The following is a 22,850-nucleotide window of genomic DNA, read 5'->3' as shown; positions in this document are numbered from 1 at the left end:
CAAGTGCTGTCCCTTTAACAGTAATTGCTGTCAAATCTAAGGCAAATAAACCAGTACATGAAGTCCTCTTCAGCTAGAAACAACACACTGATTGTTTCCAGTAAAATAATGGGAGTAAAAAACAACCTTTTTGGCTCAAAAACAAAACTAGAATGGTGCTTTGCATGCACAATACACACACACGACAACACAAACAAAAAGAGGTTGAGGGCGCATGGAAAGAGCTCTGGAGGCATGTCACCCCACGGGCTGCAGGTTGGACACGTCTATTTTAGTTTATGTTGCAAATTTTAGGAGTAGTACACACTGACTGATCGGTAGCTACAATGTGTACTGCAATACGTCGGCCCATCTCATAAAGGACACTTACAATTACTCTTATTTAGCTGTAACAGTGATATTTTACAACAACTCTATGTACAGGGATGGACTTAGGTGAAATGGCGTCCTAGGTACCACCTACTGTTTCACCCCCCCCCACTGCCAAACACACATACAATCACATCGTACAATGCTGTCCTCTGCTACTCCCCACACCACACACATAACTTGTTTTTTCCTTTTCTCACATTTTGGCTTACTCTTATTTTTTTTTAAAGAAGCCATAACATTGTTTATTCTCTGAAATGCATTTTAAGGTTTTTTTTTTTTTTTACACAACCTTTTCATCCAATTATGGATGGCATGATTAAAGAAAGGAATTCAGTGTTGCTATTCAACTTTAGTTTTCTTTGCATCCTTTCTATACACCTTTCCTGACCAAGAAAAAACAGTAACAATCATTTAGAAAATAACTCAATTAAACCATGACTCCCAGAAGCTATATGGTTATAGATGCTCTGGGATGCACTTTAGAGCATTTTCCCAACCTTAAAAAACACTGGTGGTGTAAACAAAAATTGTGAGTTGTTGTCTTTTGGCTTTTCCCGGTTAGGGGTTGCCACAGTGGAACTCTGGTCCGCTAATGATTGGCAGAAGATTTTCACGAACGCCGAGGTGCCAGTTCAACGTTCAACCTTCAATGAAAGCACGCCCATTAACACATGTCTTTCGAATGCCCACCCAACCACAGGGAGGACATGCAGACTCCACACAGAAGGCACTCCCCGCACTCCAGCAGAGAATCGAACGGGAGAACCTCTTGCTGTGAGGCAACAACGCTACTGCTGCACCACCATGGAAGTCTGTAAACAAAAATTGCGAGTAAGGAAAGAATTTCAGTCTTGTATTTTTGTATTTTAAGGAAGACATATGTTGTACCTAAGACTTAATGTTTAAAGCTGACAAATAGTTGCTCACAATAAACTAATAAGCCATTTATTGTGAGGATACAGAGATCCTGTCCAGGAATACTGCCTGCCTCCCTAACCCCCCAAAAGGGACAGTCACTGTCTGTGCATCCCTCTGGTGTTATAATGAGATGAAACCAGAGGTTCAAATGGCCACAGTCATGTATTTTAAGTAACTGCTGTCATACATATACATACCATGCCTCCTCACTACTCATGCCAAACCCCCAAAGCCACCTATATAGGTGCCTGATGTGTGATTGTGAGGAAAGTGAAAAAAATGAATACAGTAATGTTTTCCACATTGTTGCTCATAGAGAGTGCACTGTCCTACACATGCTATAGTAACCACCTTTGAATACCTCTGAGTTCTGTGAGAAAAGTAAAAGAAACAATGACCACACCATTCATGCAGCCCAAATACAGGCTACAATGACTTTCCTTGCACACCTCTAAGGTTTGACTGTAATACAAATTACAGAAGTAATGGCCACACAATCCCCAGTCCCCCACATGTCCTACAGAAACTTTCTGTACACACACATCTGAGCAGGGCTAGTTTAAGAATAGGTGTGATGAGAGTAGACACCACCACTAAGTCCATGTCAAAATCCATTTATTTAGTCTTGGGACTGGAAGCCAACATACTCCTAGAAGATCTAATTGTCTGCATGTTCTGTGATATATTATAAGACTTGTTTTTGAAATATAATTACTAGTTAACTGCATTTTTTACTGTACTCAGGAGAGGAATGTATGTGTACTGGCATTGTTGGGCATGTTGCCAGATAAAGGCTGTCAGATGCCAATCTGCTTGCTCCCCTTTCTTACCTATCCAAACTGGTGTCCCTTAAGGCTCAACACATGGCCCCCTCCTATTCAACATCTTCACCAATTATCTTTACTCCTGCAACACCCCCACCCTCATTCATTATGCTGATGGCTCTACTCTTATCTCTTGTGCTGACAACATGTCTAAACTTCTTTCTAGCACCCAAAATTCCTTCTCATCTGTGGAAAAAATGGCTGACAGTACATTAACTTATATTCAACCTCCAAAAAACTAAGCTCCTACTATTTCTCCCCGAAACTCTCCATCACCATAAATCCACCTTTACTATTTCTTCACTAGATAACACTCTCATCAAAGCTAAGCCTCACCCTAAGTTATATGGTACAATAATCAATGACCACCTCAAATTCGACATCCATATCCAACACTGTATAAAAAAAAAACTAACATTAAACTGGATCTTTTCTACAGGAATAAGAAATGTCTTGCTCCCAACTTCAAACCCACCCTTGCCCAAGCCTGTCCTCTCCCATGTCTCCTTTACGCCTCCCATATTCTAACTCATCTCCAGTCAAACCTTCTCTCCAAACTTAGAACAACCTTACAATAACATAGCCAGATTTGCCAGTAACCAGCTTTATAAATCCCATCATTGCCTTGCCCTGAAACAGCTTCAATGGCTAGAATTACCCCAGCTCTTTCTACTTGCCCAGCTGCAGCTAACACACTCCCTACTCAACAAACTGCTAGCCTGCCCATCACTCTCTACCTCAGTATGCCCTTATATCCCAACCTGGTCTCTTCATAGTTCAGACCAGCACCTTCTAGACATCTATAAACCCAACAAAACGTATGGTAAACTCCTCTGTAAACACTCTGTGTCCCTTGCGTGGACTAGGCTACCACCTCACATTTGTAGCATCACTAGTTCTAGCTGATTTAAAATTGAAGTCAAGCACTACTTTCAGAACTCAAAAGCCTGTCCTTGCCTAAATCGTCCATAATCTGCATTTTCCTTTCTTCTTCTTTTCACTACCTGCCTACATCTAATAATTCAATGGCTAATCTGCTCACTAGACAATACTTGGGAAAGATATGTCATTATTGTACATACTTAAATGTACTAGTTGTATTTACTTCATTTTGTTTTGTTACAATTATTTGTTTCCCCTGATTACTACACATGTCATTTTTGCTTATCTTGTATTGCTGCACTGTTTTTCTTGGATTTTTTTATATTGCCTACTATGTTATCTTTTTATGTTTGTATTGCTGGTTGGGTCTCCACTGAAAATGGGCCATTGGCTCAGATGGACTAACCCAGTTAACAAATGTCAAATAAATCTTCTTCTTCTGGCTTTTCTCGGTTAGGGGCAACCACAGTGGATCACTTGTCCACTCATGATTGACAGTGGAGTTTTACAGTGTTGAGATGCCAGCCCAGCACCCAACCTTCCACAGAAGGCACACACTCACATCTAGGGCCAATTTAGGGTGTCCAGTCCACCTACAGCATGTCTTTGGGATGAAACCAGAGCATCCAGAGGAAACCCACATGACCACAGGGAGGGCATGCAGACTCCACACAGAAGGCACCCCAGCCGAGGTTTGAACCAGAGAACCTCTTGTTATGAGGTGGCAATGCTAACTGCTGCACCACCACGCCTGCCCAACAAATGTCAAATAAATAAATTAATTAAAATCAGTGATATCTTACACACACACACACACACACACACACACACACACACACACACACACACACACACACAAAACATAGCAATACCAGTTTTGCATTTATATCAGCAAATAATACTTTGTGCATCAGTGATACTGCCACACCAGATCAGTTACTTTTGTCTATCAGATGTCAGACAACAACAGGGGTAAGTCACTTTTATTTAGCTTATTGAGGAGTGATGTATACCTGTGACTGTCCCTTTTTTTGCCTCATAATTTTGCTCTGTGCCTTGTAAAATGTTTGATTTGCTGGTAAATCATTCAGGATTACAATCAATAATTCCAGGTATCTGAGTTTTATACTTCTTATTGCCCAAAAAATGCATGTTGATGCAAAATATGTTACTCTATTTACTTTTTAATTGAATTAGGGTAATATTAAAATGTGCTTCTGATTTTGAGATTTTACTCTGCTATTATTTTTGAGAGTTATACTGTCTAGTGTACTGCCCATATGTATAAAACTCCCTGAAGATCAGAAGCATCTGCTCTTCAGCCTAAGTGCTTTTATTCACTCTAGTTTGCATACTGGGCAAATAGATGCTATATCAGTCATGCTACACCTTGAACTAAAACACATAGAAGGGAGGAACAACTACATAAGGCTGCTGTACATCGACTTCAGTTTTGTGCTCAACACTGTGATACCGATGCAACTGGTGGATAAGCTCATGAAACTTGGGATAAAACAGCACCTATGTAACTGGACTTTTGACTTTCTGATTGGTAGATCCCAGTGGACATGTACTGGAAACAACACCTCTCAATGCACAGTCATGAATACTGGTGTTTCTCAAGGTTGTGTGCTCAACCCCTTGCTCTTCACCATCCTCACCTATGACTGTACTATAAAACATGTCAAACCATTATTATAAAAATTCACTGATGATATCACAGTCATGGGTCTCATCAGTGGTGGGAAGGAACATAACTACAGGGATTAGGTGAGGTGAACACTTTGATTGCCTGGTGTGACAGGAGCAATCTGGACCGGGATGTCAGTAAGACCAAAGAAATGATTATGGACTTCAGGAGAAAGGCAAAAGCTCACCAACCACTCACTGTCAAAGGGGAGGTAGTAGGGAAAGTCAAAACGACTAAGTTCCTCGGCCTTCACATCTCTGATGACCTCTCCTGGGGTGCAAAGACAAACCATATAGTCAAGAAGGCTCAACAGAGGCTTCACCTCCTGAGAAAGCTCAAATAGGCCAGGCTCCCACTGTCTGCTCGTACCACGTTTTACAGGGCAGATATCAAGATCATCCTTACTAGCAACCTCATTGCATGGTTTGGCAACTGCACAGTTGCTGAGATGAAGAAACTACAGAGGGTGTTGAGAGTGGCTGAGAAAATCTTGGATACAAACCTCTCTTCTACTCAGGAGCGTTTCTTTACAAGAGCAAGAAAGAGAACATATAAAATGTTTGCTGATTCAGCCCATCTGGCCCACAGCTTGCATCTGGAAGGAGGTCCTGCAGCTTCTACTGTAGGACTACCACATTCATTTTATTTATTTTACATTTGTTAACTAGGAAAGTCCGACTTGGAATAAGCCAATTTTCAGTGGAGGCCCAGGAAGAAATGCTCCAGATGCATGTCTTTGTAACATGGGAGGAAACCCACACAAACACAGGCAGACTCTACACAGAAGGCACCCCAGCCAACAATCGAACTGGAGAACCTCTTGCTGTGAGGTGACAACACTACCACTGCACCACTGCACCATCCAAACAGTTTGTATCCTACAGCTGTGAGACTTATTAATAAGGACACCAACCATAATACCCAATACATCGAAGCCTCTTTTTTCATTTAATCTTGCTGCTCTGAGCAATTACTGCCAGCATTACTATTATGCAATATGATGGTTATACTGAGTCACGCCTAAGGTTAACAAGTGCAGTATGGTAACTAAACAGCTGCTATTCACCAGTCTCTATTTATTCTCTATCTTAACAGTGTAGGGGCTTGGCGGTGGGTATTTATTTTTTTTATTTATCATGGATAATGGGTATTGAATGTGTTTATGTAATGTGAACTACCTCTTGCATGTCTTATATGTTGTTATTTTCTTTCTTATGTTACTTGATACTGTTGTATCTATGTTATTTGCACTGCATTTCTCTAATGAGCTGACATTTGTAATTTCATTTAGGCTGCACTTGTGTGGTCCTAAATGACAATAAATTTTCTTTGAATCTTCTTATAATCCAAGCTATGAATTGAAATCAGTGACTGGGCTGCTGATCTTTGGTGCTTACCTTGCTCATGTTTATTATCGGCTTTATGCTAATAGGGTCATATCACAGCCCTGTTCAGGTAAAAGAGTGCAATCAGAAAATAAATACATTTTCCCTCATTTTTCCTCAACCAGCAGCACTTTTGTGGGAACCCACACAGGGGTGATTAAGGGGGCCCTCTGCAGCAGCCAAGGGCATTGCAGGTACCTACAGCTGGCTATATTATTAGTTGTAGTTGAGAGAATGCCCACCTGCATGATCTGACTAAGCTAGGAGCACTATGTCAATGGTAAAATATTTAATGGATTTGGGAAACCTGTTACTAAACAAAATGCTGTTACTATTAGAAGGGTTATCTTTGAATTTTAAAGGAGATATAAATAAGAGTTAGTATTATCCACCTGGCTTATTAACTACACAAGATTGCTGTATTAATGTTTGTTAGTTTGACAGACATGTTACAAAATATCAAAATAAGATAACTTGCTGTGGTTGGGGGTTCACCCAGGACCAGGGGCCCCCAGAGAACGCAGTGTTCGCTGGTACCTAAAGCTGGCTATGACTTTTACAAAGTGCAGCTTAATGTACCAGTGTTTAAATTAAGCTGCACTTTTACAAAGTGCAAATTAAATTAAAACACTGGTGCATTAAACAGACTGCTTCTAATGCACACAATACAGCACTTGATGTCTTGTGGGAAGGCACTATAATTGTGGTACACTGACACATTAAACAGCAACTATGTCATACCGAGTATTACAGTATATATTATGGAAAATTATGGTGCATTTTATACAGTAGTATGTAAAAAGACTGCTAGTAGAGTAGCAGTGTACAAGACTGTACACTATGGAAAGCCAATGCACACTCCATGCACTGGAAAGACACAAATCAATTTACTAAAACAGTGCACATTGCAAAACACAGTGAAGATTTCACACTGACACTACAGTATTGTATGGTGCAGTGCATGCACTTATGCATAGTGTACTTTACTCTCTCCATCTCTACATGCTCTTCTTTGATTTACTTTATTGGGGATATGAAGTTACTTACTGTCCAAGTATGATAGCACTCCCTGGGATACCTCAATAAATTGCATTTTCCTCTCCTTATAGTTGCGTCTGCTCTTCTTTATAACATTTGTATCTAAAAGACAAGCAATCATTAAGTGCAACTATTATGTGTGATGGTCACTTCAAACAGAACTACCAAAGGTCAGCCATTATTTAAGGATTTCTGTGTAGGATAATATAAGTGTTTGAACTTTGACCTGATAAAGAGTGATCCATACGGAGTTTTCTTAGCTCATTACACACCAAAGTCGGGTTACAGAGAATGCTGCCTTCACAAAGTAGCACATATAGTACAAATCTTTTTGTCCTCAGCTAAGATTATATAGAAGAATGGGAGCCATCAAAAACATGTTTTCATGTGATCTACCATTTTTATCTTCACTATGTTAACAGTTACAAGTGCACCTGCAGCAAATATATTTATACAAAATGCTCTGCATTCTGACTGGAGCAGTCTCTTGGCATGTTATTTGTCTACCATGTGTACTGACAGGCCCATCCCTCCCCTAATAAGGCATTTACGAGGGGGGGGGGTCAGTAATATTGCATATTATGTGATCTTTTATAATACAGTGAACAATGGCAATCATGTTGAATACAGCACCCAGTCTTCTTATTCTGCATACCACAACACACTGCTGTGTTAATAATGGGATGCAATTGTCTTGCTGTATGTGAGCAGGTGTGTATGTATTTGCAGCTCTGCTACACATATATATGCATAAACTAGATTATAACGCTCCATAAGAAATCAGTGCTGTATGTGTACTTTGCTGCACACAAAACCTGTTTTCATGCCATTCATCTGCATACAACATAGTTGGTGAATTTTGTTCACTTTTCATAAGCAAAGGTCAGGACAACCTACACTACAAATATATCATAATGCATACTTGTCTACTGGTGTCTTGTTACATCCAGTTATAAAACTAGTATAGATTGTACCATATGGTGTGTTATTATCTCATTGTACTATACTGGGTGTGCCTACATTTTTGCATTGCCTCTTCTCTTTCATACATTTACAACATCAGTGCATATGATTCCAATGTATCAGTTTTCCACAGTATTATAGCAGGCAACACTATGGAATCTATATATTTGTGACACAATTCTTTTATTCCAGAAAATAACCTTAAAAGAACAGCCAGGATTACAGAGAATGAGTTACTCTTAAATGTGATCTGTGTGGGTGACATAATGAAATTGGACAGGAAAGGACAGGGAAAGCAGTGGGAACACAGTTGGCTTGAGGCAGTTGCAGATACTAGTGATGCAGGTGAAAGTTGCAGACTGACATTACAGTATCTTGGATAGGCCATTGACATGAAAGACATGCTACTAAGGGGAGGGCAGGAGAAATACTGTGGGAAATAGGAAAGCTATTAGCACTTAGACCCCATGTGGAGAAAAGATACTCCTCAAGGGCATTTTAACCTTGTACCAGACTACCAAACTTTGGAAATGAGTGTGGGAAAGGGGCTGGCAAAGCCCTTTATGTACTGGAATGCATGGGTCATACACAGGAAACTTGCAGTTGCCTTGTGTTGACATTATTGAGGATGTCTTCCCTGTACACTCTGATAGGAAGCGTTCTATATTAAGTATGCATAAGTACACAACTTGCTGCACAGCTTGAGTCTCTTGTGACCAGTTGCTACCATAGTGACCCAGCAGAACCTGTAACAGTGGCACAAGACAATACAATTAATACTATTTCACACATTTCTGCTTTTACATGTGAGTATATATAATCCTAGTAGGTTTTGGATCTAACTATGGACGGTGTGCAGTGGTGCAGCAGTAGCATTGTTGCCTCACAGCAAGAGGTTCTCCAGTTTGATTCTTAGCTGGAGTGCCTTCTGCACGGAATTTGCATGTCCTCCCCTGCATTCGTGTGGGTTTCCTCTGGGTGCTCTGGTTTCCTCCCACGTTCAAAGACATGCATCTGGAGTGTTTCTCCCCAGGCCTCCACTGAAAATTGGCTGCGTTCCAAGTCAGACTTTCCTGGTTAACAAATGCTACATAAACTAATTTTCTGTGAAGGTTGCTTCAGGTAGATAGTCTGACCTCAGTGGCCTAGTTCCAGCTATGATATGGTGACTGGTTTACAACATAAAGCTAGTAACTTATGCATAAGTTATACAGTAGAAATAATATATCAGTACAATTGGAATGCAATGACAGTTCAAAACAAAATGTTAAACATATCTATTGTTAGTGACTGAGCATCCTCAACCTCTCAAAGAGGCAGAGATTGCATTATAATTGGATTTTTCTAAATATTTATTAATTCTGACAAATGCAAATTAATGATTCATGAAAGTGTTTTTTAAAATGTGATGTAAATTATGAAAATTGAATCAGAGCTAAATTTTCTGTGGGATCACAATTCATAATACAGATCCCTATTAGGAAAAACAAATCCTGTAAAGCAATCACCATTAAACAGAAAAAAAAAACTTTAAGGACAGGCCAAATGCAAACCTGCTATGGACAGAAACTGTGAATTCAGTCATTTGAGGAGTCACTCCTTCCTGGGAAGAATGGTGACAGTAAGTTTATATAACATTCATAACATTAGATCCAAACCTTTGAATGAAGTGGAGCAAGTGTTCAATTTTACAGACATCCCTTATTCCCAGGGCCGGCCTTAGCCGAAATGGTGCCCTAGGCAAAGTAGTGCTCCGGCGCCCCTTAAGCCCCACCTACACCACACTCATGAAACACCCCTATTTGAACCACACCCACTGGTCATTCCCCAAGAAAGCCACTCCAGTCATTTCCTTAAATTATTTAAATACATAGGAAGAAAAAGATACCTTGTAATGTAAATTGCAACTACCTTTACATAAGTATTTTCTACTTGAAATACCAGAGCCAGATCATGGTCAAATAGGGTTCTAGGAAGGGTAATAGACCACCACCCCAGACCAGCCCCTCCTGAAGCAACCTCCAGCAGCAGCAGCCCCTCCTCAGCCATTCCAGTGTTCCATTATTTGGTTATCTCACCAGTTACCACCCTTATGTTCTATTATTTGCTTCTACAATGATTACAGATATTGAAATAGCACAAACACAGATAGCCATTTGCTAAACAAACAATACAGTCTCACAGTGAAAACAGACTTACATGAGCAGTAAACTTCTCTGCCCTTGAAACTCATTCATTGAAATGGCAAAACTCACATTCATTGAAACAGCATGAAAACCCACATTTATAGAAATGCATCTAGTTGGTGGAGAATTAAGTTTACCTTTGGGCCGTTTTCAAAACGGACTCCTTGCACACATTTGTTTAAGGCCATGCACACCATGTATTTATTTTTTAATTCACTTTCCTGATTGTATTGAATTATATTCCTTATATTATATTCCTTGTATAATACAGCACCACTTGTTAGAATATGTTTTAAATTTGTAGTTTTAAACATTCTTTTAATAAGCAATGAAACAAAATTTATGAACTAAACACTACCCATTTCAGAAAATTTCAAGAATAAAGGGCCACTCAAGACTTCTGTCATTACAATCCACCAATATTACCCCACACGCTCAATCTCTGCAGAAGTAAAATCATCTAAATTCCACATTAAAGAAATATTTTTTTTTTATTTATTTATTTTTTATTTATCATTTGTTGACCGGGAAAGTCTGACTAGGTTCCACAGAGCCTGTTTTCAGTGGAGGCCCAGGGAGAAATGCTCCAGATGCATGTCTTTGGAATATGTAACTAATGAAGAGGTTGCTACTAGCAAACAACTTTACATATCAATGCTATCTACAAATTCAGTGCCTGCTGCCCTTGAAAAATTAATTGCCTATATTACATTAAAAAATTGGTAAGTTGGTAATATTGCAATAGGAAATGACTAACAAGTTCACAGTCACTAGGTATCTCATACAAAAGGTCATATTCAGGAGTGTAGAACCCCTACCCCCCCCTTATAATGCACCAAATAATCAACAATCATATAGGCACTGCATATCAACACTCCATCTACATGGTGTGAGTGTGGAATCCACAGCCTTCAGCACCAAAGGCAATTATACTACTAACGCTGCTTTCACATTCTACAACACAGTGTGCCATTTGATAAACAAAAAACAGCTAGTTGCACACTGAAAACATTTACACTTGTTACAGCGTGTTAAATTTGTAGTTTTGAACATTTTTCCAGTAAGTAATGAAACAAAATGTATGACCCAATAATGACGAACCTGCCCATTTCAGAACATTTTAACTGTAAAAGGCTTCTCAAATAGTATCAGTGAATAAGCACAATCTCTGCAGAAGCAAACATCATCTGAATAATTATACATTAGAGAGATTTGTAACTAATGAAGATGCTATTACTGGCAAAGAACTTTACATTCCACTTTTCCATCTACAAATTCAGTGCTTGCTACCCTTGAATTAATTGCCTAGGCTGCATTAAAGAAAAAGTGGTACACTGATAATATTGCAACAGAGAATGACTGAGAAACAGACAAATTCATAGTAACTAGGCATCTTAAACAAAGGACGGCACACTAAGGAATGCAGAACCCCTATCCTCTCTCAAAATGCAACCAATAAATCAGCAACTAGGACATTACATACCATGCCTCCTTAACTCTCATCATCTTAGCACAAGAAATCTGAACGAAACCTAAAATAAAGGGAGGGTCAAAGGTCCCCAAACAGGGACAGATTTTATAAATATTGCTCTTATAGACTTAGAAAGTTGCTAGAATAACAACATTTTTCTTAGCATTCATTTTCTGAAGGAAATGAGGGCTGAAAATCAAATGCATTATTGACTGACATTTCACCTCAGTGATTTATCAGATCAAATATTTTAGATGGACAAGACAAAAAATGTGAGGCAAAATCTGGGAACTGTATAACATTATGGACAATGGAGATCTATGTCTCAGCACTCTATCAATGGATACATGGGCTTCGGGGAGAAGGAAATTGACCAGGGGTGTTAGCTGTAAGAAAAAAGTGATAGCTGTTGGCGGGTAAAGTGTGTGTGTGTGTGTGGGGGGGGCAAATAATAGGTTGAGAGCTCTGATCTTCAATAATACAATGCCCCACTCATTGTAAGATTCATCAAAAAAGGAAATCTTAAATCACAGCCATTTTTTCACCTGCAGCAATCCATGATGAAATAGGCAACAGAAAAAAGCAATTATTTTATAAGCTAAATCTTATCCAAATCTTTAAAAAAACAGCAGAAGACATAATTTATTCACATTTCTTTTAGCTAAGCTTTATAGGAAATTTAGTTTGACAAGATTCTTCAGTGAATTAGTCAGCAGAAAAATAAGCAATTATTTTATAAGCTAAACCCTATCCAAACCTTAAGAAAAACAATAGTAGCAGATGTAATTCAATCAACATTATTATCCTGATTTCTTATAGTAAAACTTTCTTTCATCTATATCACCTGTTAACTGCTTACATCATAATCAATGCATAGAGCAGTACAAAGCTGTTCTGCATCTCAGTGAGAAAACTATATGGTGATTATGTACTTTAATCAATCTTATACAGTGTTACCTTTCTTTACTCATCTAAAACCTTGGAGTTGAAGTCATTAGAATTCACTGCAAATAGACCCTGTTTAAGATATATAAGTAACTTTTTGAGGCAAAAATTACATATCCATTTTTCCCAGAAGGTCTTCTGAGGTAGTGGGGTTCCCTGAGTCTATAGTCCCTGCCACATTTTGAAAGTTTATACAACCTGATCATAAGGGACTATACTTTTAGACAAACCTTATTAATTTCACCAGCACATCACCAGCAATTCTTTTTTCAAAACAGCGATCTGGATCCATGAAGGTGAATTGTCGAGGTACCAGATCGCTGTTTTGAATAAAGAATTGCCGGTGATGTGCTGGTGAAATTGTGTTTTCTAATTTTCTTTGCTGTTGGTGTTTTTTTTTAAACCTTATTAATAGCTGCTATTTCCAAACATACAAACTCAGAAATACACACACACACACTTTCTCTCGCACACAAAAGCCCAGTGTAAACTACACAGACACACTCATGCACTTACCCTCTTTTTAATCTGAATAGCCCACACGCGTACACATGGTGTTAACCCTTCTGCTTGTTTATTGCTGTTGCAACTGTAGAACGTGTTTGCAGCCATGTTGGCGTGCGTGGATGTGAGTCACGTGACGCACGTATGTTCCTTCTTAAAGGAGAAGACTCCACTACCGATTCCACTACCGTGGAGTGAAGATTTTTTTTTGTTAGTTCTTAAAGTCCTGGCCAACCTGGAAAGTATATAAGTGGGAGGGGCGCTCTCTGCCCCCTCCTCTCCCTATGATTCCGGCGCCCTATTTATTTTAATTAATTTACTTTCTTATTATGCGTTTGCATAATAAGAATAGTAAATTAATTAAAATAAATAAACACAAATTGCGCCCTTTACGAGGCCTTCTTGTACAGCACCCTAGGCGATCACCTAGTTCGCCTATGCCTAAGGCCGGCCGTGCTTATTCCCTCAAGGACAGCCAGAGGGACTGACTGTTAAACAGTATAAAACTTTTTGTGAGCAAACTGAATTTGAGATTTATTCTGTAGGAATTAAATGTGCTACACAATCCCCTGGATTCATGAAACCTCAGTGTAAGACTTAATATGTCTTACTCGGAGGCTGCAGTAGAACGGTATGACGTCAGCGTGCCATGAATATTCGTGAGGGCACGCTGACTCATCCGTAACTCTTACATGGACTGAGTAGGAAAGCAGGGGGCATGTTCGACTGCCGAGCAGTCTAAAAGTCCACGCCCCTGCAAGGTTTTAAAAAGAATAATGTCAACAGACAAGAGTGAGTTCACTCAAATGTACTTGCACCCAACACCATACTCCCTGATACTGTAAACTCCCATCACAGTTATAAAACGTAAAATATTAATTTTATTTTTTTTAAATCCACGATATCGCTGCCCGTATTTGCGCTTGTTTGCGCGGGTGTGCCCATTGCATAACCACTGTTAGCAATTGTGACATTGAAGAGCATATAAGAACTACTTATGCAAATTAAGCCAAATAGCAATAGCGTAATGGTAGAGTGTATGCACAAAGAGAAGGCATTCATGGTTCGAGTCCCACCACTCCCCTTCTTATTTATGTTTTAAATCAGTATTTGAAATAATACCAGACATATATGAATAAAATTTTATTAAAAGCAATGACATGGCCAATGTATCAGTGAACAAAATATATATTTTTAAAGGACCCAGATATATAATAGGCTGCTGTTAAGCAACGCTTTACTCAGTGAAACACAGGTGCCCATAGTTTAATAGCGCTTTACCCAGCTAAACAGAGGTGCCCATAGTTAAATAGCACTTTACCCAGCTAAACAGAGTTGCCCATAGTTTAATAGTGCTTTACCCAGCGCAATAGACTTGCCCAAAGTTTAAAAGCGCTTTACCCAGCACCATAGGGCACCAGGGAGCAACATAGAGCTAAGTTGCTTAAACGCAGCCACACCCCCTAGCCTGTCTAGACAGTATTAAAATAAAAGAATGACAAGGTTCGAACCCAGGACCCTGTGCATCATAATCAAAGTACAGAGCCACTAAGTCATGACAACATAGGGGAAGCAGCCACTATTAACATTCATATACTTACAAATGCTAGTTTAACCATTACTAAGCAGGTCTGCAGTCAGCTGAGAATTTTACAAAATGGCCAATCACAAAAAAGTGTGGGAAATGCGGCATATTTAAGCCCCATAGGCAGGAATACTCGCCATAACTGATTGTAGCTCACATTTGCAGTCAGAATGGCAGGTGCAGGAGAGGGTTCACGCTTCCAAGCACAACGTTGGGGCATCGAGGAGTCCAAATACATGGTTTGGCTCCTTGTCCACCGTCACAAGTCAAGACTCCTGCAGGGCCAGTTCCAAGGGACAGAGTACAAGGCAGAGGCTTGGAACTGGTTAGCTCGTGACCTCACCAGTGCCACAGGCATTCCCTGGACTGGTGAGCAGGTCCGTCACCACCATGCAGACCTGAAGAGACGAAAGCAGGACTGCCTGAACCAGTGGATACAGGAGGCCCGTGGGATGCAGAATGCCCCACAACTGAGTATGTAGCCATGGAATGCAGTATGTAAGAATTGATAATGGAGTATGTATAATGGATAGGTATGTCTCAATATCCCTTCATTTACTTTACAGCTGCAGGTGACCGTGTTATGAATCAGCAAGCCTATGCTGATAGGCTGCTAAGGCTGCACCACCAGGCAGGTTAGTGATTATTCTGCATGTATTGTTATATAAAATATGGGAGAGAGCATGAAAGAAAGTGTTGTAGTCCAATAAAACAGCCATAGAATTGCCTGAATAAGACCTCTGCATGTACTGCCAGATAAAAACATCAGAGAGGCAGAAAAAGAGTGTAGTAACCCATTAAGAAAGGTAACATATGTCTGGAATAATATCTCTGCAGGCACTGTCATATAACATAAGTGAGTGAGCCTGAAAAAAGATTGTTCTAACCTATTAATAAAGGTATAATATGTCTTGAACATGTTTGCCATAAACACCGTTAAAACAAATAAAGGAGTGAGCCTGTGGAAAAGTGTGCAATGTCATTAATAAAGGTCTAAAACCCAGAGTGTGTCTGTGTCACAGAGTCTGAAATGTTGTTGTACCCTTGCATTATACAAACAGTACTGTTTGAAAATGTGCTGGCAACCCAGAGTTATGCAGTCCCATATAAAATGGGTGATGGAAGTGCTAGTAGCTGTGAAACATATATACAGTCCACAATAGTCAGTTACTGGATGGCATGAATAAGTAAACCTGGCACACATGTAGCATGTAATTATTCGCCAGAAATGTGAGTGTGTGTTAAGAAATGCAGGGTTCTGTACAAATCAATGTGAAAATGTCATGTGAAAACATCCCAGATATGTAGATAAAGAAATATAAATGAAAACAAGAAATATGTAGCAGTAACACCTGCATCCTGGACAGTTAGTATGTCAGATATAGGTCAGGCATATATTGAACTAGCCAAACCCATGACACAACCTAATGTATGGTGGCAAGTATAATAATACAGGTAGGGGATATACAACTGCAGTCACTGGGAATGTAGTGTAGACTAAAAGGTCATTATAAGATGTTAACCGAGGTTTTTTCTACACCCTACCGTATGTGCATAAACCATGCAATTCCACACCTCAATGGGTATGTGTAACCTTAAATATTTGTTGGGACATATGTCCTATTGTTTTATAAATATTTGCATTGATGTTGATGCATATGCCCTGTTCAAACATCACGTTCATGGTGGCCTGTTGCTACCAAACATCCCTGCATGCTGTTGGAATATCCACTGTCGTTCAATATATGCATGTGTTATGCTTGCTGTTCAACTGTTGGAACCTTGGTGTGTTGGGTTAATGGGAATATTACTGCATACTGTTACAACTAATCTGGAATGCTGTTGTTTATGTTGTAATTAAACACACCTAATCACAGAACGTATGGGAAGGCCGGTCCCAGCGGACCCACCTGTCCCTCCTCAGTTGGTGAGTGCACCTGGCACCAGCAGCTCCAATGCCCAGCCTGGGCTCCCCTCCTCCATAGGTCCTGTGCCACCTTCAGGTGGAAGTGCTGCAAGGGATGGGGCTCAACCCTCCATGCAAGCATGGATGGAGAAGGGCCACCTGTCACCCTTCGAAGGGTCCAGGCTGTGGTGCGTAGGGAGATCCAGCGTTCAGTTGCTGATCCCCTATGCCAGTTTGAAGCGAGAGTGGCACGTCTCTCAGGTGAGCCTGCCCGCCCTACTCAGCCCCCAACACAGCCACCCTTGCGGCTGTGAAGGTGCAGTGGTGACTGCCCATGGGTGGGGATCTCAGTTCCACTGTTACCATCTGTGGACTCATGGGCTTGCGATTTCCAAACAACCTTCCCCATCAATTGTGGTCAACCACCCCATGTGTCAATCTCCATCCCTGTATGCGTCTTGTTTGTCTTGTCTGTTTACCTCCCCAACCTACCTCCCCAAATATACCTACATCCTCTACCTCACATTCCACTCTCACCTGAAAAAAAAAAAATAAAAAAAAAGGGCAATCTGTTCCCACATAAAAATTACGCCCCATACATAGCTGCCCAATTCGCACACATGTCTGCTGGACCTGTAAACTGATAATTCTAATTGGCAGTACAACATATTTTGTTGTCCTCACCCCTCTCTCAGGGGTGGAAGGTTTCAAATTTCACACCAAATTTCATACATATGCACAGCTGTTGCTGGTAAAGAAATGGGCAGCTATAGACCTTCCCTACACCCATCCTGCACATCCTGAGCTGATTTCCCTACTGTCTTTCCCTCTTTGTGCCCACTTTTTCACCACTTTCCTATCTCCCCATTTTCTTTTTTTTAAAAGAAATTAGCGCGGGGGTTAGCGGGAGTAAGCACTTTTAAGCAGTAGTTAGCGGGGGTGCGCGAGTCTGAGCTTGTAAGGATTGCTAAGCATCACGCAAACCCACGCAAACCTGCTTACAACTGCTTAAAAGTGCCTTAGTCACTCTGTATGACAAGGCCCTTGTACTGCTCAGCAGCAAAATAAAATACCCTTGTCAGTCTCAAACCCCACACCTTGGAAGCACCAGTCTGCATGATGTACCACTAAGCCACAGCAGATATACAAAACTTGGCGCTGAAAGAAATATAACATGCATTACAAGGAGTGAATGTAAAGGGAAAATAGGAACGCCATAGGAATACATTGCAATAAAGAAATATAACATGCATTACAAGGAGTGAATGTAAAGGGTAAATAGGAACACCATAGCAATACATTGCAATAAAGAAATATAACATGCATTACAAGGAGTGAATGTAAAGGGAAAATAGGAAAGCCATAGGAATACATTGCAATAACTACTTTTGTATGCCAGTTAATTCCCTAATTCCAAAAGAAAGTACACACTCCCATGTATCCAGTGTTAGCATTAGGAGGTGTGAGTAAACTTACACATTTAGAAGAGTGTACTGGAAGAAGCAACAGTCAGGTTTCAGTACAACATGCATTTCACTGGCTACAACCCAGCTTCAGATATGAGACATATACCAACCTTCTGACTGACACAACAGTGTCCACAGCAAACAAGCATGGTCCCCACCTTGCAAAACTGAAAGGCCTACGCCCGCCTAACCTATCATTTTATAGTAGTGTCCTGAAATCACAGTGAGAACTGCAATTACCATACAGCAGGCTGCATGCAATTACTAAATGGTGGGCACCAATTGGTGCAGATGCCATCACATGCACATGTGCAGATACCTACAAAAGCAGCCTGTACTTGCTGTCCACACATGCAATAATATCATTGCAGCAACTGGAGAGAGAGAGAGCGAGAGAGACAGACAGACAGACAGAGACAGACAAACAAACAGAGGCAGTTGGAGACACCAAACCAAAAAAAAAAAAAAAAAAACACGTCAACAGGTACAACAGACAGAGGTGAGAAATATAAAGGTAAGGTATGTAACAGAGATGTATTTGCTGGCATCCGAATGATGTGTCTGAAGGGTACTCTACATACAGTGAACCCTCCATATGTAGTAGCAGTCCGTATCTATATGTATATGCAGATGTGCATGGGGCAAGGTACATACTGCAACTGTTAGTGAGGGCTGGACATATACATGTAGTTGAAGGTTGCTATGTGCGCATATCTATGTAGGTTGTAGTGTGTGGCATTGAAAACAGGAAGCAGTGCAGGTATATGTCATGTGATGGTTAAATGCTGTGGGACTGATTTACAGCCAGGGTGGTCTGCTACAGCTATATGGCCTGAGGACAGCGAAATGCATTCTGCACAACACTGTGCGATATTATTACATAATTGTATGTCTCACAACTGTTTCATAACTGATATACCCACCATGAAAGGTGGGCAGTATATGTGCCTATATATGCATTTATATGTACAGCAATGGATGTTTACAAGTATGTGTGTATATATATATATATATATATATATATATATATATATATATGTGTGTGTATAAATATATAAATATATATATATATATATATATATATATATAAATATATATATATATATATATATATATATATATATATATATATATATATATATATATATATATATATATATACATACATATATATATATATATATATATATATATATATATATATATATATATAGATATATATATAGTGAGAGAGGGAGACACGGGGTCAGACGTATTTTGCAACAGGTGCCTGGTGACCAAAGCATGTACTGAACACCAGTGTTGATACTGCAGTGCCATACCCCATTCCAAAACACTTTACCCACTACCAGATAGGTGGTTGCCTGCCTAACACTGAAGGTGTCAGAAGGGAACATGAGACACAGGTGGACAGTAGCCTCCCCTTTGATATTCACAGTGCCACACTAGTCTTGTAATCTGTCTACGTGGTACGTGTCATCACAAACGTTGTGTCATGTACGGAAATATAGGTGAGTGTTCCCCTGTACTCATCACAATGCCCCATGTGGTATGTACCTCACATGACAACTACAGCAAGTGAAAAGGCCACAGACATACCTCACAAAGAGTAATACTGCCCTCAAACACATACCCTATGCAGACTGACTCACATAACCACAGCTACAGTGCGTTGCATACCGGCCACCCAGAGGTTACCTCTGCCGAACATACAGAGGTATGTCACACCCATAGCAGTCAGACAACCACCATGTCAGCACCTCACAATCCCACCGGGCTACACAGTCTAGGTCCCTAATCTCCGCCACCTCACTAAACAGCACATGCTGGAGGGATAGGCTCCTATTGGCAAATATGCCATACTCTGGAGTAAACCACCCAGCATTAACAAACAAGGCTCCTCAGTAGCAGATGTCATACACACCCCTGATGATTTTCTGGGGGATAGGTAACACGCCCTGGGAATCACCTCTGTGTATCCGGTTGACAGGAGCAAGTGAAATTAAATTACATGTGTGTCAAAGGCCAGGGTAGCATATGGCTAGGCTGCTGTAGGCCCTAGGGCCAATAGCGTATTACCTACCTATGACATAATGCACACACACATGTACTCAGTGCAATACCTGCTATGTGAGGTGGAATGAGTGTGACAGTGAATGTGTGCAAGGTCTGTAACGGTGTGATAGCTTAGTGTGAGGTTGTTTCTGTCATGGTCATTTGTGTCCTAGGTGTGAGGCCAGAGAAAGATGTGTCAGTTATTGGGATGCAGACATAGTAGGATGGCATATGTTGTGACATAGTTCCTTGTGTATGACTGTGGTGTCCCATCGTAGGCTGAAGCAATACATGTATGCTCAGTAAGCAGTACTGCTGGTGAATCCAGCTGACATTTGAACTGTTGTACTACCTGAAGCTGTAGGGCTAAACAGCACAGTATGGTGTATGTTCACATTCCCTGGTAACACTGTCTTGTGTGTTTCCTGTAGTCTGCACAGATTACATACCTCAGGCATAGGTATCTGTAAGTAGGGGCACACAGTACTGTAAGGTACACAGGAAATGCTCATCTGTGTCAGCATACATTTGTGTGTTGTATGAATGTCTGATGTGTGTGTAATGATGCCTGTACCATGTCCGCAATCACGTGTGTTGCAGGGTTTGCGTGTGTACCTAGCAACATGTATACTTTGTTACAGCAGTATGCCAGCTATATTAACAACTGTGCACATATGTTAGGTAGGGGTATGGCATCAATGACTATGGTGGGTTACTGGTTATACTGTAGCTGTACTTCACATTCATTGCAATGGATGACATATTTTTTCATGCATTAGCTTGATATGAACCCCCGTGGCGAGGCTGTGCATTGGATCCCAAACAGTGTGCTGAGTATGGTGTATACTGGTTTGTTATATGGAGTGTGGCAGGCACTGTCAGCCTGTTGCGGGCTGAGCACTGATATGTGGTATTGAATGTGTGTATCCTCTGACAGACGAACAGATGCTATATATGGCAGTTAACTGATATCTGTACTGTATAATGTTAAGTGTGCCACATGACTTGCTCACACATATCGTTTACTTGTCTTTCAGGCTTATGGCTTATCAAAGGAATCCCTCCTACACAGCCGTAGAGGAATAGGAAATCCACCACAGCCTGGTTCAGCACTATACCCTGCTGTTTTCCAGGGCCAGCCAGCACCAGCATGAGCATACTGTACTGTGGCAAGATCTTGTTTGTTGGGTAAATGACATAGGCATGCATAACTGGACATATGAGCAGGTACGCCATCACTGCAGTGATTTAATTAGACATGTCCGGCGGCATGCGTCTGATATCCATAGACAACAGCTTGCCACAGGTGGTTAGGTGGCCATACATCCCCCCCTCACCAGAGTGGAGGAACTGCTCCTAAGTGTGGTGGCTCCTGGCCTACAGCAGCAATAACATCAAACATGTGTCATCATGGAGGCCAGAGCCACCTAGCATGGTGACATGGAGTGTGCAGGTAACATGCCCTAGCTGTAGACTACTGTTACCTGTATTGTTAGATTATGCATATGTGAAATGTGTACTGTGTTTAGCAGTTGTGCTGCCTATTGTGTGCAATACTGATATTTTGAATAGTATCTGTACACCTATGCCTGTTGTTCTACTGTAGTTTAGCACACTCACAGTAGCAATGCCACAGTTGTGGCCACTGACAAACTGTGTCATATTCTTGTAGGTCCCTCTGGTGTGACAGCAGGGCAGACCATACATGCTGGTGAGTGTGTTAATACTTTAAAATTGGTATTGAAATGTGCATGTCATAGGTGAGGTGTAGGCCATGTACACATAACACACCTACGCATAATGCATGCTGTGCATGTTTGCTGTGAGACGTTAAACATCTCAGTAAAGTCAGTAGCTGCCTCAGTCACATGCAATGCACAAAGCATCAGACACAAATATGGCAACACTGTACTGCACATTGGATAGGCATAGTTGACACACATGTACACAACATTACACATTTGCCATACGCAGTACACCTCAACATGCTACACATAGTGTAACTGGATACCCGCTGCCAGGTCACACTTCAGTATCCCACATGTCATCCACACACCAAACATAATATACCTCAGGGGTAGGGGCCTAGCATGGGGCTGTGCAACACTCTTCAACACATAACACATTTATGTTAGGCAATGCTCCCTATTGAGTACCTCACACACCCTTGTGCAATGTGGCTGTGTAATTGTGAACTTAGCCATGGCACTGCTGTTCAGGTACAGCATGCTCGGCGGTGGTCTAGCACACTTTAGTGGCCTTGAATGACCACATGATGCATGATGATGATGGCTAATGGTACTACACCCCATACAGTTACAGTGACCACAGTACTATACATAGCTGTAATTGCTTTGCACCTCCATGTTGTGTGTGCACACATATGCACCTATACACATTATGCATAGCATGTTGTGTGTGTGCAAACATATGCAAATATACACAATATGCATAGCAGTCGCATTCTGTACAAAGTGACACATATTTGTCCTCGAATGCTATTGGGTATATAGGTCACATGACACACATTGGGTATGTGTGATGTTTAATGTTGCAGTCATGTACCATGCAATGTCATGGCTGGCACTGGCATATCTGGAATATGACCCACACTCACCATAACCACTGTACAATGGCCATGTCCAGGATTGGTATTTCAT

The sequence above is a fragment of the Protopterus annectens genome, chromosome 4.part0 (assembly GCF_019279795.1).
Source record: "Protopterus annectens isolate FY-2018-M chromosome 4.part0, PAN1.0, whole genome shotgun sequence".
In the NCBI taxonomy this organism is placed as follows: domain Eukaryota; kingdom Metazoa; phylum Chordata; order Ceratodontiformes; family Protopteridae; genus Protopterus; species Protopterus annectens.
The sequence above is the reverse complement of the archived record's forward strand: the minus strand, read 5'-3'. Positions refer to the sequence as shown.